Source organism: Belonocnema kinseyi, chromosome 8 (assembly GCF_010883055.1).
Source record: "Belonocnema kinseyi isolate 2016_QV_RU_SX_M_011 chromosome 8, B_treatae_v1, whole genome shotgun sequence".
Classification (NCBI taxonomy): Eukaryota; Metazoa; Arthropoda; class Insecta; order Hymenoptera; family Cynipidae; genus Belonocnema; species Belonocnema kinseyi.
Genome location: NC_046664.1, coordinates 138,207,712 through 138,229,699, shown reverse-complemented (window position 1 = coordinate 138,229,699; position 21,988 = coordinate 138,207,712). Strand labels below are relative to the sequence as shown.

General features: G+C 37.6%; 1 protein-coding gene across 4 annotated transcripts in view; it reads left to right on the top strand.

Annotated features, from left to right (window-relative positions):
• LOC117177684 (SET domain-containing protein SmydA-8-like) overlaps positions 1-21,988 on the top strand; it is a 505,872-nt gene that overhangs the window by 63,448 nt on the left and 420,436 nt on the right. The window lies entirely within an intron of this gene.

Below are 21,988 nucleotides of genomic sequence, written 5' to 3'. Positions count from 1 at the left end.
TAAAGGTTTGTTTGGTTCGTGGCTTTTGCATCACGATAATGCACCTGCTCATTCACCGTTGCTTGTGAAAGATTTTCTGACCAAAAACAGCACCACAGTCATGCCTCGGCAAGGAGCGTTTCTGTACAAAGCAGCGGATGAAGCTGCTGAAGCACTCGGACTTAACTTCAGTATCAGGGATAAGCACAATGCATAAAATCTTATCTACTTTGAGTATTCATCCTTAAAACCCGGATTGAGAAAGCACGGAAGCAGAACTTCCTTGAGAATCTCCTCGATAAGAGGATACACGACATCTTCCACACAAATGTGGAGGATGATTTAATGTCGTGTGAGCTGCCTTTTCCTTTCTTAAAATCACATGGATTGAAGTCGGGTGCAGAAGTCGGGCCAATACATTCCTGATGATAGATGCAGGGCGTACTATGCGCACCTCAAGCATCTAGCACGCATAATATCTAGTTGACTAACTCATGCGGGAACGACCTACATCTAAAGCCAAAATGCGGCACTTCTGTTACTCTTAGGGCACTACCATTAATATCACTTCTCTAAATGCTCCCAGGGAAACAGAGTAAATTGCCGAAAATGAGAAGTGCCGCATACACTGGACCTTTATTATTTCGACAATTGTTTCTGTTGCAAACTCTAGGCCTCACAGACAATTAGAATGGAAAGAAAGAGAGATATAAATACCTTATAAGGGAGTTGCGATGATTCTACCCGAAATATTCTGTTAAACTAATTGTGCTTATCATCAGCGCTCTTGGAGGCGCCAAGATTTTACTGGTTAATAGCCTGAAAAGAATCCTTGTGTGTCAACAATGTGCTAAAACACTTGCTGGGAAAACGCAGAAGGTGGTCGTCCTTGAGTCACTCCGTACATCACTTATTGAAATTTAAGTTCAGAAACTCACGTACGATGGACGTACGATGGTCCCTTAACAACTCTAAGTAAGTGTGTGGACGGTTTTGAAAGACGTCTACGTTTGTGTCTTCAAGCGTTAATCACCAACCCGAAATGTGAGAGGCAATGGGACTCACGTTAATCGATCTCAAAAAACGTGAAAGGCAGGGGGAACTCACATCAACAAAGCACCCCAAAGGAAACAGAACATACTGGTTTTTGTGGCCGTTGTTTCTGCGTCACGTTAAAAGTAAGCACAAAGTGTCTTTTTTTGTAACTAGTCACAGAGAAGTGACATTTTCAAGATTGTCACTTTTGTAACTACATAGTCCTAGGCTTTACATCTTATCCGAAATTATTGTTACTATCTGGGTATGTTTTCGGGGGGTGGGGGGTGATAACAATCCACAGCCTGAAGTCTACAAAAAAAATTGATCCGGGCACAGAGTTCAATCTAAGAAAAATCGTTTAGACCTTTAAATGACTTTGAAAATTGATCTGAAGGTCATGATATTCAAGGTGATGTACACCTTAACATTTTCACGTTCTAGTAGAGTGGAAGGTCAAGTTGTCCGTCAAAGATCAGTGGATCTTGACACTTCGAATGTCAAGAATTTAACGCCTAAAACATCTGACCACCCAAAACCAGGAGCAGGCTTTCAGAACCAGGAATAGAATAAAGCTACATTAAAATATTTCTCTTCAGTTTGAACCTCTTGTTTAATATATAAATATGTTTTCGGTGTCAAAGGTCGAAGAAATAAAAAACAAATTTGGAATTTAGTTAAAAATGGGTACGCTTCGGACTCAGTGTGGAACCTTTTCAAGCTTGTAGTAAAAAATTATTACTAGAAATTAATTAAAGCGTTTAAATACAATAATTACATAATAAATAGTCATAGTAGGAAACAATTTAAGTTGGAAAACTTAAAAACACATAAGAAGATGCGAAAGAACATTAAGAAGTGAATAAATAAATCCTCCAACGTTCTTAAAATATAAGGTGCAGTACAATTTAAAAAAAATATTTTACATGTACATCTTTTGAAATTGAACAATAAAAGAACAATCTTTCTTTGCGTAAGAGATAAAGAAAAAACAAAGTTATGTGGGAAAAGAGAATAGGCAAAATGATAGGATATGATATCGAAACGAAAAAACAGGTTGCAATTATAGGTGATCAGAAACTTGCCAAAAATAAAATAGGAGTACATTGTTATGATTTTAGATTGAACCAAAAGGAATTCACGGCGATTGAAGTTTCACATTTCAGTTAAAATTGTAGACAAAATTTTTCAAAAAGCTAAAAGGTGTTTGCAAACAGAGTGTTTCGACTGTCAGATTTCAACAAGGGTTTTCAAAGTCATTTATAAAGGGTCATGTTAGTACATTCATAAAGTCAATAAATATGGACTATTATCGAAAACAGGCGCCAAGTTGTAAGTCACTAAAAATATATTACAATTGTATTAGGGAAATAAAATTAGTTTTTACGCAAGATGCTATAGAAATCCATTATTTTAGAGTTGTCATATCTGAGATTAACACATTTTGTTTCTTTATTATTTTAAAAAGATTTAATAGTAAGGCATTCGTTTAAATTTTTCTCGTAAGCTTTAGAAGTGAGCCTTAGAAAATGGTGACTCTTTCTTATTATAAGAATTATAAATGTTGTCAATTTTAATTACTCTTTAATCAAGTTCAGTGGTTGCCATTATTAATCAAAGTTTGTCTTAATAATTGGATATTCCGTTTTCTAACTTGTCGAGAAGATAATTTAATGGTCCTACCTGTAAGTCAAAAAATCATTCCTTACTTTTGAGACCAAGGATTATTATTTTTAAAACGTAAATTTGAGATTTGAATCTTAGCTATTCTAGATGCTTGTCATTTTTATTATTAAATTTGAAGAAGGTAGATCGAAAGCAAAATTCTACTGCGTTTAAAAATTCAGCTCTAACAATAAGAATATTAGAGGCAATTAGGTCTCATTTATTCTAAATACTTTGCAAAGCTAAGTCAACAGGAATATTAAGACATTATTTAATAACAACCAAAGAAACTAGAATGTGATGTTTTGGCAATTTTAAGTTTTTCAGGGAATTAACAAAATTCGAGCTGTCATTTAAATGACACCGTGATTTACCTGTTATTAATCCTGAATGATCTGAAAGAAATTCAGCTAATTTGGAACTGGGACTGTTAACAGAAGAAACTATTTTCCTCAAAGGATTTCCCTCTTTATGTATTTCAGGTAGGCAATACGCTCTTGGGCTTATAGTAGAACTTGCTTTTAACCCTTTAGCTTCTATAGTGTAAGGTGACGATTTTTGTTTTACTGATTAGAAAAACAAAACTCTTACTTTGATCCAATCTCTAGCTTGGCCACACGTTACCCTCACCTTTTTGTATGCTATTCTCCTCACTGCTTTCTACAATTAGGTTAAGTTGTATTGTAATATTGCAGTTTTCACCTGCAAATTACTTTTTACTGTTTTCCTTTTAATTTATTTGTTAACAGCTTCTCCACTCATAAAAGGAAAATTCGCGAGATAACAATATTCAATCGAGTGCCAACCAATTTTATTTTATGTATTTTATCGTTATTATGACACTGCAACCACGCAGAAGACACATTTCGTCCACCTGCGCAGGAGGGGAGAGATTGGGCGGCCTGTGTGCTGCCGAGATGAGTGAACTCGTAGTCTTTAGTCGATTGAGCCTTGTGAGAGTAAGTTATCTTTGATCTATTTGCTGTGCCACAGAGTGGTTTAAAAGAATTTTTGTTTGCTGCCAAGATTTTTTTGACCTGTTGAATGGATTTGTGTTCCTGTATCTCGTTGCGGATTAAACTAAGGATTAACCTAAAGGTGGGTGGCATTGTTTAAGTGAATTATTCTCGTTTCATTACTTTGACAGGTTTAGAATTTTGTTCGTACTCCAAATGGCGTCGATGGACATCAACGTCATAATTCAATTGGAGATGACATCACGGCACTTGAAAGCAACAGCATTGAAACAGGTCATGGCTTTGATTTTCAACCTCCGAAAATTCTAGCTTGCGAAAAAAATTTAAACAAACACCTGATCATTGAATTTTTTACATTAATAAAAAGACAAAATGTGTGAATATCAGATTTGACAACTCTGAACTACCAGATTCATTTAGCCTCTCATGTGAAAACTAATTTTATTTCACTAGTAAAATTGTAATATATTTATACTGATTTCAAACTTGGAGCTTGTTTTTGATTGTAGTCCATATTCACTGACTTTATAAATGTAAATCATTAAAATGTGTTCTTATTTTAATTTTTGGTAAGTTTCTGATCAAGTATAATTGTAACCTGTTTTTTCGTTTCGATAATTTAATAATTGTATTTGAACTTTTCAATTAATTTACAATAATAGTTCTTTAATACAGGCTTGTAAAGGGACCACACTGAGTCCTAAACGTAGCAATTTTTAATTAAATTTCACATCTGTTTATATTTCTATGACCTTTGATGCCGAAAAACTATTTATAAATTGAACAGAAGTCGAAACTGGGGAGAAATGTTTTACAACCAAAATGGAAAACATGCATACTGGACAAAATGTTTTTTCCAATCGATCAGCTTCCACTTTGGAATTCAACGTCGAGCTAGCGATGAGCGTGACGTTGCTCCTGAGACAGTGCGAAATATTTTAAAAAGCATTAATTTCCATCCAGTATTTTCAGATGAATCTACTTTCACTTTATAAGATTAAGTTAACATGCAAAATTGTAGATATTGGTCCGACACAAATCCTGATTGGATGTTGGAGAGTCACACACAATATCCACAAAAGATCAATATTTGGGCCAGCATCTTGAATGATACATTGATATGCCCTTTCTTCATCGATGGTAATCTCAATGCCCGTGCATATGAAGAGCTTCTCAGAAATCAAATTGTACCAAGAATAAGGGAGATTACAGGCGATAATTTTCAAAATATTTTGTTCCCTCAGGACGGAGCAGCCACTCATTACGGTAGGGAGATTCGAGCATATTTATATACTCAGTTCCCTCAAAGGTGGATTGGAAGAAAGGATGAAATCAAGTGGCCTCCTAGATCATCTGATTTAAGGCCTCTTGACTATTTTCTTTGGGGTTATTAAAGAGCAAAGTATACTCAACGCAACTGCAAAGCTTAGACGAATTGCAGAATCCAATTCTGCAACAGGCTACTTTGATTTATAGGGAGATGGTTCGTATTAATGTAACTCATTTTTACAATCGCATAGCTTTTTGTCAAGAAGCTCAAGGTTTTCAGTTGGAACATCTTCACTGAAGCGTGAGAGGCGAGGAGTCTCACGCTAATCAAGCACCCCGAAACGTGAGAGGCAAGGGGACTCACGCTAATCAAGCACGCCAAAGGGAAAAGAATTTACAACGTCACGTCGTTGTTCCTGTGTAATGCTAAACGTAAATGTAAACTGCTTGCAGAAAACCTTGAAGATCATCACCAACATCAATACAGAGCTCACCAATGAATTTTTCGTCTAAATTTACTTCAGGAATTGCACTGACCTCTTGGAAAACTTTGTTAATTTCAAATAACCTCTAACTGACATTGAACGTTACAATTTACCTATGACTTGGATACGTACCCGAACGTAGAATTTTCCGCTCTATCGATTGCAGATGTAGAAAAGGGGATTTTCATTTGAATAAACAAAGTTCACCTTCAAAAAGCCACGAAAGTCAACTTCAAGTTCAAAATGAAGGTCACCATTAAATTCCTCGTTAAAATTTACTTCAGGAATTATACTGACCTTTTGAAAAACTTTGTTAATTTCAAATAATCTCTAACTGATCTTGAAAGTTGCAATTGACCTATGACTTGGGTACGTACCTGAACGTATAATTTTCCGCTCTATCGATTGCAGCTGTAAAAAGGGGGTTTCTATTTAAAACAACAAAGTTGACTTTCAAAAAGCCATGAAGGTCAACTTCAAGGTCAAAATGAAGGTCACCATTGAATTCCTCGTTGAAATTTACTTCAGGAATTATACTGACCTCTTGGAAAACTTTGTTAATTTCAAATAACCTCTAACTTGCAAACGTGGTGGTCAAACGAGTAGGTACATATAAAAACGAGCCCCCATCCGGTTCGGGTTTTATTCCTCTAGAATTAAACCGAAGGAACTATGACAAAGCCACCGAACGCGTCCTCGGGTTGCGGATAGAGGGTCTCTGTACCAAGAGTTTCTGCTGAATATGGTTACAACAATAAATACGTAGCCGCGGACCGTTGTCCAGGGGTGGTTCCAAAGAAATTAACCCCCAAGCGGTGGTGTGAAAACCGTGCTCGAAGCTGAATAGAACCTGGGTGAGGTGTCTAGAACAGTGACTCTGGGATAGCGGGCGACCTCTCAGAGTAAGCAACCTTATCCTTGCATGCGGGGCTCTACAAAGATGGACAAACCTCTTTCCCTAGCTTCTCGTGGGAACAACAATGACAACACCAAAGATAGTTGTAGTAAGTGCGGTTCAAAACAATCGAACCCGCAGGGTTCCAGGCAATGGGTCGGCCAACAATGCTGCACACTCTAGAGCTGAGGGAGCCAATGAAGATAGATTCAGTGAGATGGGTCGGCGTAATCTCGGAACCTTTAGGTATACGGAGCGACTGAGTCGCCACTTGCAAGACTACTATAATGCAAGTGTGGCCCCTGAACGGGGTTACATGGCACGACTGCACGCTCTGTGGTGCGAGAAATACCCGGAGCTATCGCAAATTTTCCCATTAACGTCTATGAAACCATGCCGAACTACTCCAAAAAAGGAGCTATGTAAGCGGAATGCTTACTATACTACAGCTTGAACAAGCCGCAAACAGAGAAAGAGGGCGACACTAAAACCAACCGCGGGCAGGCATCCTATAGAGGAAGAGCGACCTCTGGGCTATCAATTATTGTATGTATAATGCAGCAAGAGCTTTGGCCGATGTGAACCGTAAAGAAACCAACGGTTAATCCTAAGACCAAAATACGAATGCATTAACTCGCTATAAAGGTAGGCTAGGCAAGACAGTACGCAAGACAGTACAGTATTCAGTGTGTGATTGACTACATCACATCTGGCAGGAATTTTACCGCCAAGGTTCAAATGTTCACGCGCTAACTCTTGACCCGTCATCACACACTTAAGAAGTCAAAGCTGCTGACCATCAGGCAGCATATTGATGAGAGATTACGGATACTATCGCACGCTAAGAGAAGTCTAGAGTGGAGGGAGAGGTGGGTCAGACAAAATCAACAGTTTCTCTCTGACCCATCTCAACTCTTCCAAGACCCTCCGATTATTGTCGACCACTAGCCAAAACCAGGGGAGGTCGAAGTATTTTGGAGAGAAGTCTACGAAGTGTAGCATAAACTGGACGAAGACGTAGATGCACATGAACATAAGCATGCATCTTAAGTCTTCTGTTCCGCGACTCTACATCTCACGCCGTCAAGGTGGTCGCGGAATGTTGAATTTTGAGTACAGCGCATAGAGTCGAAAATGGAAGAGACCCTCTCCTTAAAATGGCCCGAAAGCACGAAGAATTGGGCAAAGGAGCGTTTCTGTACAAAGCACCGGAGGAGGCAAGATATTTCCAAGATATTCCCGATGATTGCTGCAGGGTGTGCAATGCACATCCCGAGCGTTTAGATCAGATACTATCTAGTTGTCCCACTCATGCGGGACCGCCCTACATCCAAAGGCACCATGCGGCAATAAGAGTGCTTTATTTCATCTCTGTCACTCTCACGGCATAATCTTAATATCGCTCCTCTAAATGCTTCTAGGAAAATCGAGTCAATTGTCGAGAATGAGAAGTGCTAGCTGACAAAAATATCATCGCCAAGAAGAGTAAAAAGGAAGAGAGGTATAGAGACTTTATAAGGGTGTTGCAGCGATTGTATCCGGAATATTCTGTTAAACTAATCGTTCTTATCATCGTCGCTCTTGGAGGTGCCAAGCTTTCACTCGTTAATAGCCTGAAAAGCATCAATGCGAGTCAACAATATGCTAAAACACTTCCGGGAAAAATGCAGAAGGCGGTCTTCCTTAGGTCGCTCCGTGTTCTCAGGGTGCATTAAACATGGCGCTGGAATCGACGAAATTCAATGTTTCTTTATTTTACTGTCACTGAGAATGCACGCTTACGATTCTGTAATACTCGTAATTAGTTTCAAAACAAACTACTACTTTTAGCGTAACCCAGGAACAACGAAGAGGACGTAGCTGTTTGGTGCTCCCTTCAGGGTGCTTGATTAACGTGAGTCCACTCGCCTCTCACGATTAGAGGTACTGAGGGAATCATCTTCTAATTAAAGTAAGTGCTCAAAATGATGACCTTCGGCTTAAATGCACTTATTAATCCGTGATTAAAATGAATTTACACAACGGAGAAGTGTATCTTCTTGAATTTCAGCACATGCACTTGTAATTCAATCAATGATATTCTCACGTGTTGTTGGTTTTTCTTTGTACAATTTGTCTTTCAAATAGTCCCACAAAAAGAAGTCTGATGAAGGAACATCTAGCGATCTTGCAGACCAATTTATAGGACCGCCTCTACCAATGCAACGACCATTGAAATCACGATCAAGAACTTCTCGTGCTACCGCTAAACAGTGTGCCGATTAACCATCATGTTAAAACGACATGTTCTGCCGTATTTCTAAGCTCAAGCCTTCATGCAATATTCGCAGTTCGTTTCCCAAAATATCTTAATATGTTGGACCATTTAAGCTGTCTTCGATCATCTGGGGACCAACCAGTTTGTTGACAATTACTCCACACCATACGTTGACAGTCCATGGACACTGGTGTTCGACTTCACGAAGTCACTGCGGATTGTCAATACTCCAGTAGGGCATGTTCTGTCGATTAACTATTCCATGGTTCGTAAAAGACGACTCGTCAGAGAATAATACATAACGAAAAATGTTGGATTTTTGTTGTATTTGTTCACGTGCCCACTGACAAAAAGCTACCTGATTTTAAAAATCAACACCATGACGTTCTTGGTATAAAGAGACATGATACGGATGAAACTTATTACGTTTTAAACTTCTCCAAACACTGCTCTGATACATTCCGAAATCACGAGCAACTTCTCATGTACTAACGTGAGGATTATTGGCCACTGCATTTTTACGTTCGGTTAGATACTCCATTGTAAAGTAGTATTCAGAATAATCTTTGATCTAACTAGAATGAGTTTTGTCTTAATTGTATTTTTTCTAAATTACTGTATTTAAGGAAAGAAAAAAGTAAACAGTTTCGTAATGTTTCCATAGCTTCCGCTGACCTCAATCTGCAATAATGCCAGAACTAAAATTTAGGAATATTCAGGAAATAAGGTTAATGTAATCATATTACTTAATAATTACTTCTCAAGAACGTAGATACGTTTTGACATTTTTTTCAAGATAATAATTACCAATCAGATCCTAAGCTCTATTGCCCTTGTTTTTAACCGACTTCAAAGGAAGGAGGTTCTACCTATGTTCGTCGCGATGTATTTTTTTATGTATGAGTTTTTATTGCACTCGTTCAACCGTTCGGGGGCGATTTAAAAAATTCTTTTTTTCCGTGTTCAGTCATGTCACAATAAAAAATGGTATATTTTTTATTGTTAATGTATTGCAGAATTTTAAGCGTGCATTCTCAATAACAGCAAAATCAAGAAAAATTGAATTTCGTCGATTACAGCGCCATCTGTCGCGAAACGAGAAAAATTTTTCAGACTAATCATACGCATTTTTATCCAAAGAATCCGAATATGTCCCCATTCCCACCCCCAGGGGGCGGTGTGGCGAAATCGATTTTAACATCAGTGTATGTACTCCTCAGAGTGATTAAATTTTGATTCATAACATTTTTTCATTAAGTGCCTACTTTTCGAGATATTTGAAGGTTTCAAGTTTAAAAATCACCCTTTTACTAAGAATAGACAAAAAAGGAGTTTAAGAATCTGAAACCTGAAAAAGGGGAGAGCTAAGAATAAACGATCTCAGTGGTGGTCCGTTAAATCTCAACGGCCATTATTTAAAGAGGAAAAAATTTTAAAATTCGACATTTATTTACAGCAAAATGAAAGGAGCAATTTGTGTGTCAATCCTAGCCATGGTTTCGCGACAACCCTCGCGTGATTACGTATTGATAGCTAGAGTCTCCAAACCGATCGCGTGGTGGAAGGCATGAAACCTGAACATGTTGCTAAACGGAACAAGCTTTAAGGACTTGTAAAGCCCTCCGAAAATGAAACACTGGGATGGAACCTTACGCACTGCCTCGAATCGAGCTCGCTTTGAAAATCAGATTTAAAAAATAATCCTAAACACAAAAGCACTTAAGCTTCAAATTGACTAAGCGAGGCGATGGCTCGGCGAGTAAAACCCATAATTGCGTCGCTCGCCAGTATTGATAAAGGTTTACTATATGCATGGTCGATGACTTTTATTTATTCATTGAAACAATATGTCAATTTATTCTATTTTATTCAGCGAAGGCAATGCAATCTTACAAGTCCTAGTATATTTCGACAAATCCAACGAAGTTTTACAATTCCAAATAAAATTCGACAGAATGAATGCAATTTTAGAAATCTAACCCTTATTTTATCGGACAAAATCAAGCTAATCGAGGGTTCGCATGAAGGTGCGCTCACAAACATAAATTCGCAGCGAATCTACCGGGGTAACAAGAACTAAATAATCACTACGGATAACCCAGAATTCAGTCGTCTTGCACATCTATGCCAAGAGCTCATCGGCGAAATCCGGTCAGTTATTCGTATGCAGTACCTCAAGAGTTCCCCAGCGTGACACAATACAATCTTCAGAAGCCTTCTTGACGGTGGAACCGTTCGCTGTTCGTATCAGAAGCACCTCCACCGATTTGGTGAACAGGTCTTGAAAAACTAGAATGTTCTTGAAGCCGGAAGTACATCGGGAAAAGGGGCCAATGACTTCCGCGGCCACTACTGTCCACGGCTGCTCGACGACACGTTGATCCATCATGTCATACGGTGAGCTTGTTCAAGCTTGCACCTTTATCTTAGGTCACATTTCCGGACAAACTGTGCAACGTCTGAGTTTAGGCTAGGTCAATAATATCTCAAGGCCACTCGCGCATGAGTTTTATCCCTCTCCAAGTGTCCCGATTGAGGCTCGTTATGGGCTGTCACTCACATTCTAGCCCTAAATTCCTCTATGCCCACCAACATCCAGACTTCTAGTCCCGGAATCCACTGGTCATTAATTTCTTTCGGCCTATGCCGAAATAACTAAGTGTCTTCCACCTTCTAGTCGGAAAATACCCAAGGCTGCTCCACTACTGGCTGTAATCGCTTCCTGTTCCAGGTTTTAGTCGAGATCTCAAATTGGATGTCCACCTACTTTTTCACAACCAGAACCGTTAAATCGTCCTCCTCAGATATCCTGGACAATGCGAGGTGCGACTTGCGAAAACGATTTATTCCTGGCCATCCTGGACCTAAGCCAACACTATTCCCAGACCAGTAGCACTATCGTCCGTCTAAGAGTGAAAGGGATTCTCTTTTATGTCACCCAATAAAGGGTAAGCTTATATGGGAGCATAGTTCAATGCTCCCTTTAATCAGTTGAAGATCTTTTGCTGTTCATCACCCCAGTGCCACTTTACATTTAGTCTCAATAGTCTGGTCAAAGGTTCGGCCACCTTAGTGAACTCGACATGAACCGCCTATACCATGATGCTAATCCCATAAATCTCCAAATAATTTTGACTGTATGGGAGGCTGGGTACTTGAGGATTCGAGCTACATTATCCAGATCTGGCACAAATCCCAGCTTGTTGACTATAAAGCCTAAGTATCTAAATTCGGCACAGCAAAACTCGTTTTCCTCAAGCCAAACCTTGAAAATTCTGTTGAGGATCTTCTCCAAACAACGCAGGTGCTCTTCAGAAGTTTTCGTTTTTTTAGGTCTCTTTTCAGGATTGATGATCTTATCTATTTACATCCTACAGGTGGCCGCAGCTCCCGTCAGACTGAACGGCATACGAAAGAACTGAAAAAGTCCCCTGCCAGGAACCACAAATGCCGTATATTCCTGACGAGGCTCGTCCAGAAGAATCTGATTAAAGGCTGAGCTGAGATCGATCTTTCAGGTGAATCTAACGGTTTGAGGCTACGTCAGTATGTCTGACATGTATGGGAGTAGGGTAGGCGTCTCTCTTAGAGATAGCGTTAAGCTTTCTAAAATCTAAACAAAGCCGATAATCACCGTCAACCTTCTTGGCCATTACTATGAGGCCGAACATTTGCTAGAAGACTCTTTAGTCACTCTCTCGGTAAGCATTCTATCCACCTTCGAATACATGGCCTCCTGCATCTTAGGGGACAATACACGGTACCTTTCTTTTATAGGCGCGTGGCCCTGAATGTCCATGTGATGATTAACCAAGTAGGTGGTATTAATTTGACCCTCTATTTTAGGAACTATTTTTCTTTTGAGCAGTTCTTGCATTTTTTGATCCTGGTCTTCGGTAAGTTCAAAATGCCGCCACAGTTTTCCTCCGTAGTAAACCAAACATCGAATGGATAGACATGCCCGCCTGCATTTGACATCGCAATCTCTTCAGAATTTGGGAAAAACACCGTGTCAAAATCGGATTGCACGTCTAGACCAAAACGAACGCGGTATCGAAATTAGTGGCTACCCTGACTTCAAATTCCTTAATAATCCCGTCGATAGTCAAGGGCAACTCCACTTCACCGAAAATCTGATCTCCGCAACCGTTTGATAAAATCATGTAGGGTCTGCAAGAGCTAACTAAATGTATGCCTAAAAATTCGAGGAATTTTGGGACTGAATCCCCTCGAATGCATGTCCTAGTCGAACCGGGATTGTACAAGGCATGGACTAAAAAGGAATCAATGGATATCTTAAGGTGAACTCTACTACGCACCAACTTAATCTATAAAATTCCAGTGATCTGTTTAGGGTTGAACAATTTTGGTGTATATCCCTCATCAACGCGTATTTCATCAAGATCTAATTTCTTTACATCCCGGTTAAAACTCTCTAAAACCGCGACTCGGAAGTGATGAAGATCTTTCCTTTGAGTCAGGATCCTTGCTAAACACAATAGTGCTGTTTGCCGCCTCTTGTTTTAAATCAGAAAAGGCACCCGCATACCGAGGCAAATCACCATCCTCCCCATGCAAAAATGCTTCAGCAAGAAAAGAAGTACGAGCGTCATAAAATGTCGTGATCTCTAGATTCAAGTCATCGGGTGGAACACTAACATCCATATAATTGTGTGAATCGCTTAAGGCCAAAACGGAAGTTACCAAAGGCTCAGAGACGTTTTGTACGGTTTTGACGGTCTCTGTAATTTGAGAGTGGCCACCTAAGCAACTGAACCTTGTTCGACAATTACAGAAGAGCTATTCTTTTATGGCTCTTGTGCAATCAGTTCGGGGTACTGAAATTCTTGAAGGAATGAATTTTCATGATTAGGAGGTATTTTACACTTTTTAATTGATGTCCACTTTTCTCCCAACCTCTACCAAGTCACGATAGTCCATCAAAAGTTCAGTTGTGAGAGAGGCAAATCACCCTATGGGCCTAATCTAACTGCTTTACCGTCGGCATATTTTTCTCAAGCAAGTTTATTAGGCCCTCTAGGTTCGTCAGGTAATTGTCTATACGCTCGGTTCCACTTTAGTTCCTTCAATAAATTTGACCCCTAATGCGCCTCTCAAAATCATCTTTGCCAAAACAGTATCTCAAAAGCCTTTTTAAATTTCTCCCAATTCGCGAATTTTTATTCGCGGCTTCTAAACCATTTGAATTGCGAACACTTTTCATAAGACCGGCATGGCTAACAATAGCTCTTTGTTAGAGACTTTGGTAAGCTTGGTAGGACCTTCTACATGCGTTAGAAAGTCCTCAGCAACGTGCATTAGCTCTGTCCCCAGAGCGACCTACTAGGTTGTCGGAATCGTTTCGGTCAGGATGTTCCGTTGGTGTGTGAATCTAAAAATGGTACCGGTTGGAACTCGAAAGGTTCGGGGTATTTTGATAAGTGATTGCCGTATGACTGCCGCGGAGAATGCTGAGTAGATTCATTGAATCAGATTGGTTTGTTCCTAGAGCGTTTTAACGATTCCGCCTGGTATCCTCCATAAGGATGCTATGAGGGACGCTTGGTAAATTTAGCGTGTTCTTTCGAGTATCCTCTGGGAATCTTAAACGATCAGGTTTTGGAAAATGGTTGTTTGTTTGAAAGGGGTGCCGGTTCGTGAGTGAGAGGTAACTCGGTAGCCCGTAAAAGTTAGTGTAACTGAAGGAAAGTCCTACATTTGCGGATGTAATGTTGGTTTACAGGGTCGTTTTGCTTTAACGGGCTCTCGTGATTGTGCACACATATTGTTTCGGGGTCGTGATTTCCGAGGGGTTTAACGATTTAACTACGACCGAAGCTAAGGTCATGGTACTTGTGATCGTGACGACGCTTTTTATAGTTGATGTCATCGTACTAGTTGATGGCCGCGGAAGCCAATGGCCCGGCAGAAGGCAGTTCATCTGCCACCTGATCCGCGGTGTCGGTATATGACCAATAGATTGACATCGCTATGTAAGTCAATCGCCAGTTTGTAAAATTAAATTAAAAACTTTACGAATATTGTCTAGGGCACTCAATCTGCCAACGGGACATTATGCACATCCATAAAAAATTCCTATTAAGATCCATTAAAATTTTGAAAGAAAACTTTGGTTCAACTTTTACAAGTAGACTGCTGACCATTTCAGTAATTAAAGTTGTTAATTCCATTAAATAATTTTAAATCTAATTTTGATAATTAGCTTATATTGTTAATTTATCTTATGATTCGAAACATTAAGTTAAATTCTCAGGTTACACAGCCACACAAAGAAAAGTGTGCGGATCTGATAACAAGACACACGTATACCTATGGATTCTGGGCCGCTGAATTCAAATTCGTTATCAAAAATAAACCCAGCACGTCATGGTTGAGCCATAACCTCAAAAAATGACGAAAAATCATGCACTGAGGCAAATAAATTTCAAAATAATGCCAGTGATGCAAATTTTCACTTCAAAAACATGTCGACAACTGTGAAGGATCAACCCTTGCCTGATATCAACAGAAACTGACCTCACCTAACCTGAATTAATAGAAATGTATTGAACTACACATAAAGCTCTGGAAGCATATTTTCCCAGTAGCAAATGTGTGCTACATCGAATGGGCTAACTCGAGCCTAACCTAGAAATTAATCTAACCAAGTCTAACCTAACCTAACCTCACGAAACACAATTAAACTGATTGTGTTGTCCCGTTGTGTTTGCGGTGCCGTTTGAATCAGCTTGGGCTTAAGCTGCAAAGAGGTCAAACCTATCCTAACTTAAAAAAACCTGACCTAACATAACCTAACCTCACCTAACTTACCTTCTCGTAACCCAATTAAACTCATTGTGTTGTCCCGTTGTGTTTGCGGTACCGCTTTATTCAGCTTCGACTTAACCTACATAGAGGTTTAACCTATCCTAACCTAACAAAACCTGACCTGATCTAACCTAGGCGAATGCAATTCAACCACACGTGTAGCTATGTAAGCGTACGGTTCTCAGACTTAAATGTGTGCTATATTTAATAGGTCAAATCGATCTTAACCTACAAATGAATCTAACTTAACGGAACCTAACAAAATTTTGCTTAACGCAACACAACTTAACTTAAATGTTCCCGTTTGTAACACAATAAAATACATTTCACTGTACTACAGGTGGTTAAAAATTTAGACGCACATTAGTCATTTGAAGAAACTTAGAACTACAAGTAGAATTGACCCCATTTCAATTAACCTGACAATGTTTGTATCAATTAAAATGTAGAACTGTAACTTAATCATGCAAATGAATAAGAGTTTTATTCAAAATTTGTTTCCCTCTGCTTTTCTTAAACTTAAGGGATGTATTTATACTATCTTTCGTGTTGACATTTTATCTTGCTTTTTGTCGTAATTAAATTGATTTATAGACCTACATCAGTCTATTTTCTAACTGCTAAAACGTGTCCTTTTTTCTTCGAAGGAACGATGCAAAGGGTTACGCTTACGTTTAAGACCTACATTCGTTTCCCTTTTCAACATCCAGCAAAAATCAGTCATCATGACCTCGTCCCATCTACTCTGATATGGTTGTTCCATCACTTTTATGTCTTGATGAAAACGTTCCCCTTGTTCTTCGCTAAAATCACCAACATTTTCTGGAAACTTATCCAGGTGGGAATCTAGAAAGTGAAGTATTAAATTCATCAAGCAGCCTAACTTTTTGTAGTTTCTTATCATTTTCACAACAAAATTCTCATAGTCTGGACTTTTTTTGTTACCGAGGAAATTTGCGTTTACTGCTTTAAAACTTTCCCAAGCGTCCAATTCAATTTTCATCATGTGGCTCACGAAATTAGTATCTCTTGTCAATATTCGAATCTGTGGTCCATCAAAGACTCCTTCTTTCAATTTAGCGTCTGAAACATTAGGGAATTTAAGGTATATATACTTATAGCATTGTCCATCTTTGTCTAACGCCTTAACAAATTGCTTCATGAGCCCAAGCTTTATGTGGAGGGGTGTAGTAAAATTTTTTCTGGATCAACCAGGCTTTGGTTAATGCTATTATGAGAACCAGGTTTGAATGAATCTCTTAAAGGCCAATGTTTTTTGCTGTAATGATTGGCTCGATCTCTGCTATTCCACAGGCATATAAAGCATGGCTCTCTCGTGAAACCCGATTGTTGGCCTAATATCATTGTTACGATTTTGAGATCACCACATATTTGCCATTTGTGATTCGTGTACTTAACTTTTTCAAGAAGCATTTTAACATTGTTATATTCTTCTTTGATGACCGTTGAGTGAGCTATAGGGATAGGAGCGTAAGTATTCGTGTTATGCATTAAAACAGCCTTAATGCTGTGTTTTGACGAATCAATGAAAAGTCGCCATTCTTTGCCTCTGCACACATTTTTCTTCAAGTAGTTCGTTAGTCCGTTAACGTCAGTACAGTATACTAAAGACGTCTCTTCGTCTTTAACGAAAAACTTTCTGAATTCTTTGTCCCTGTCGCGATAGAATGAAACTTTTGTCTTTGGCTCTAGAAGATTTCTTCTTTTTAGAAATGAAGGGGCAAATTCAGCGCAGTCTTTCGGTAATCCAAGATTTCTAATAAAATCATTCGGTTCTAGTTGCAACACTAATATTGCAACCTTCAATTACATTTTATGCACGCCATATTCGTCAAGTTTGTCGTCATTTTCATCGGAATCATCAGAACTATTTTCTGTTCGATCACTGGTTTCACTACCGTCTCCATGACGTTGAATTTCAACTTCCTTTCTATCATCTTCTAAAGCGCTGAAATCAGTCTGGCGTGCATTTTTATTGATTTCAATTGCTCTTGTGACTGTGCACACATTAATGTACGAAATGTCATTTTTATTTTTGGCTTTGAACCCTTTGACGGAATTCCTGAAAAAGTAGCAGTCCTTCGCAATAACCTGGAGGTGCCCTGGTTACAGACACAGGCGAATAATGCTAGCAACAAGCGGTTACGAAACTCCAGACATTTACTGCTATTAATGTCAAAATATGAAAGTACGCAAGAACAGGGTTGCCAGCGCAATCGGTTAGGTCAGGTCAAGTTTTGTTAGGTTAGAATCGGTTAAACCTCTATGTAGGTTAAGCCGAAGCTGAATGTAACGGTACCGCAAGCACAACGGGACAACACAATCAGTTCAATTATGTTACGTGAGGTTAGGTTAGGTTAGGTTAGGCTAGGTTAGATTTATTTCTAGGTTAGGCTCGAGTTGACCCATTCGATTTAGCACACATTTGCTACTGGGAAAATATGCTTCCAGAGCTTTACGTGTAGTTCAATAAATTTCTGTTAATTCAGGTTAGGTGAGGTCAGGTTCTGTTGGGTAAAGTTATGTTAAATAAGTTGATATCAGGCAAGGGTTGATCCTTCACAGTTGTCGACATGTTTTTGAAGTGCAAATTTGCATCAGTAACATTATTTTGAAATTTATTTGCCTCAGTGCATGATTTCTTGTCATTTTTTGAGGTTATGGCTCAACCATGAAGTGATGGGTGATTTTTGATACCGAGTTTGAATTCAGCGCCCCAAAATCCATAGGAATACGTGTGTCTTGTTACCAGATCCGCACACTTTTTTTGTGTGGCTGTGTTATGTTAACAATTCAGATTAACAATTCCATTTTCAACTTTCAACCAAATTAACGACATAATCTCTATCTAAAATCTGATTGAAACGATCTCAAAATCTCAATTTTGATACATTCCTTTACATTTGAATCTATTTTACACCAGATTGGCAATCTAAATCAAAACGTGATATCAAAAATTAAATTCAATGTAAAAGAAAACTGATATTTCAATCTGAACCGAAATTCATCCTTTAATCATTAAATCATTCTTAGATTGCTGGGCGCTCATAGCCAGTGACGGACGGTCTACCTAGTGGCGTGCTCGAGGACACAATACTGGGGGCGACTACTAAAAAAAAGGTCATAGGAGAAAAGGAAAAACTAAAACTAAGAAATATAACGAGGACGTATTGTTGAACATGTGTAACAACTTTTTGAATTTTGTTGAAAAATCGAATTTCAAATTTTTATCCCACAACAAAAATAATAAAAAATTAAAAGTTCTGTTTTGTGGTATAACTATGTAAATTACAGAAAAAGATAAATTAAAAAAATTGTGCATCCAAAAAAATACAAACTTGTTAATCACGTTTTGAGAGCATGCGTACTTTTTGTTTTATTCGTAAAAAAAAGATAAAAAGTAAAAAAAAAATTTTAGGGTAAAAGACACAAACTACGAAATAAATAAATGGACAAAATGTATTCACACATAAAAGTCTTCCAAATTCGTTATTAATCATTTTTTATGAAACGCTTCGTTTTTATTTTAATCTTCGTTTTTATCGTAAAAAATAACATTGAAAACAAAAAATTATATTCTTTAAATCACATACTAGTTTATTTATAGAAGGCGCACTTTTTAAATTATAAAAGCAAAATAGTAAATGCATCTCTATTTCCATACAAATGCATATAATGAATTGTTATAATATAAATTGATTGAAACGATACATTTTCAGGGCAGCTGACAATAACATTTTGAGAAAAATAAGGTAAAAAAAAATGAAATAATCAATATGAATAAAGTTTTCACTTTAATTTGGAATAACTGATTTAGAAATCTTGGACCGATGTACAAAAATAAATTCAATATACATTTGATATAATGGTGTTGAACATGATGAAGAAAAGTTTGAATTTTGGACAAATTCAAGCGCGAAGTACGAGATACGTGATGAGAATGTGTTCGTAAAAGCCAAAGAAGCTTTATCAAAAGATAATTCGCAATCAAGAAATTACAGTCTCGTCGATGCTTTGACCTTTAATTTTAAAAATTTTGTGCACAAATGTGGGGGAAGTACAAAGACCAAGCTGCATGCACCCTAGACGTGCCGAAACTTTCAGAGGACAAGAATGTTTCCGTGTAGCGGGAAGATTGTTTTTGGTCTAAAAGGTCAACACATTGTTAAATTCTTTTCACGTTTCTTATTATTTTTCAAGAATGAAATAGATTCCATTCCGCGATTTTAATACATAACCTCTCTTTGCCCTTTCGAATTCTAATTCCATTCTAATTCTTGATGTCCACAAATTATCATATCATAATATATTGTATATACAAAGATTAACATGTTAAAGCAATTAACGTTAGCAAACAGTTTTCGCAACATGAAACTTGTCACGCCACAGACTGAAAGTTTTCAAGTATTTTTGCCGCGAAGATTTAAGCCGTGATTTAAATAAGTAATTCATAATATTAACATTAAAATTACAAAAAAGTGATAAAATTATAAGAAAATAACAGTTCTTATAGTAAAGTATAGCGAAACATAGTAATATTTTTTAATTTCCAAAATAAATATATCCGTTGATCCGAAATCTTCACATGTAAGCTAGTAACTTGTTTTAGAGAAAATTTCGAGTAATAAGTAGTCATTTTAATATAAAAATTGACTTTTAACTTAACAATTACTGTAATCATTAAACACAGCCCATAATTAGTAGAAATTTTGTAATAAATTAAATGAGTTGCCCCCTTTCATATTCGTAAGCTAAAATGGAGTCATCCTTTTTACATAAATAAGTTAATCTGGGAACTCTGTCAATGTAAGAAAAAGTACAATCGAAATTTAATATATTTAAAAAATCAACATAGCATCGAGTATTGGAGAAATGCTTCCTCGATACGGCACTTGGGCAGAGAGGAACATCGCACATGTGCAAGTTGCGATGAACGAACGACGCGAGAAAAGCAAAACTATTACTAAACCAAATAAATAAATCAAAAAGTGATCAGTGAAAGTGAAAAGAAAAAGCTGCACAGGATGATGAACAAGCGTTCAAGGACGACCCTAGACACGTATAGAGAGGGGAGCTAGACGAACACTAGAGGACTGCAACGATACGAGGGATTTAGAAGGTCAGTAACAACAATGGAGAAACAAAACCCAGGCCGGCATTTAACACAAAAATTGAAAATTTTAATAAAATCAACAAGAAATTACACATGATAGGTTCAATAGGGAGACAAGCGAGTGAGCAAAGGATGACCTGACGACACAGGCATAGATTGGAAGGCTGTGAAGCTTTCCAATAAGAACCAAGAAAGAGAAACACACGAATAGTCGTAAAAGGTAGAAATTTCACACTAAAAGGAATAACATAACTTAGAAAATCACCCATGAAAATATAAAGATAACAGTTAATAGTTAATAGTTAGAATTATTTAGAAATTTCTTTGTGGAAACAAAGAAATGACATACCCACAATATAGAATGATTAGAATAATTTAGAAATTTCTTTATGAAAATAAAGAAATAATACATTTATACAATAAAATGACCAGAATAATTTATACATTTCTTTATGAAAGTAAAGAAATAATATATTTATCATAAAATAAATAAAAACACCCAGAAGTTTTTTCATGAGAATAAAGGAATAACATCTTTATATGTGTATATATGTATGTTTATAAAATAAAATGATTTGAATTATATAGGAATTTATACATAAAAATGAGGAAATAATATATTTACATTGAAATAATCAGATGTGTGTAGATGTGTATGAATATATATAGGGTATACACGCGTTAACAGTTCTAAGAAACCTGGTGGGCTGCTTTGGCGCGTTTTCGGCATGGTACACGTGCACGGCCGCCTATCAACCATGTCTTCTCATCTGCAATGCGTGAGGTCTGACGGATATAGGGTGCATGTGCCGGGGCCGGGGCTGGGGCGAGTCGGGGTGGATCATTTGGGATAAATGAAAACGCACAAATTGAAATCTTAAAAGATGTTAAACACTTAGACCCACATCAGAAAATTTATAAATTAAGCATAGACAATATAAAATCAGAAACATGTATTTCAAATTTGTATAATGAAGAAAGAATGGATCAAAAGAAACCAAATCCATCAGATGACGAATTAGAGAAAAAACTAAAAGATTTATTAAATCCATCCGATATGGATTTAGATGACAACGAAGAATTAGAAGAAGAAGAATAAATCAAAGAAGAAGAGGTCCCAGAATTAGAAGAGATGAGTGAAAGCAAAGAACTAGAGGAAACTAGAAGAAAATAAATAGAATTGAAACAGAAACAAAGAAGAACCGAAGCAGCAATTACAGAAGTAATAAAGAGTATGGAAAAGACATCGACGCGATTACTGGAGGTATTAAAAGCATCAAATACGATGTTAAAGACATTGAGAAGAATGGCCGAAGCCACCGCTGACCCAGAAAAAAACAAAGCTTAGAAGGTTAGATGTAAATAATTTAGATGTACATAATAGCGATAAAACAGCAAATGTTCCCTCTAAAGACAAAATAGAATTTAGAGAAAACCCAATAGATAGTCTAAAAGAATTAAGAA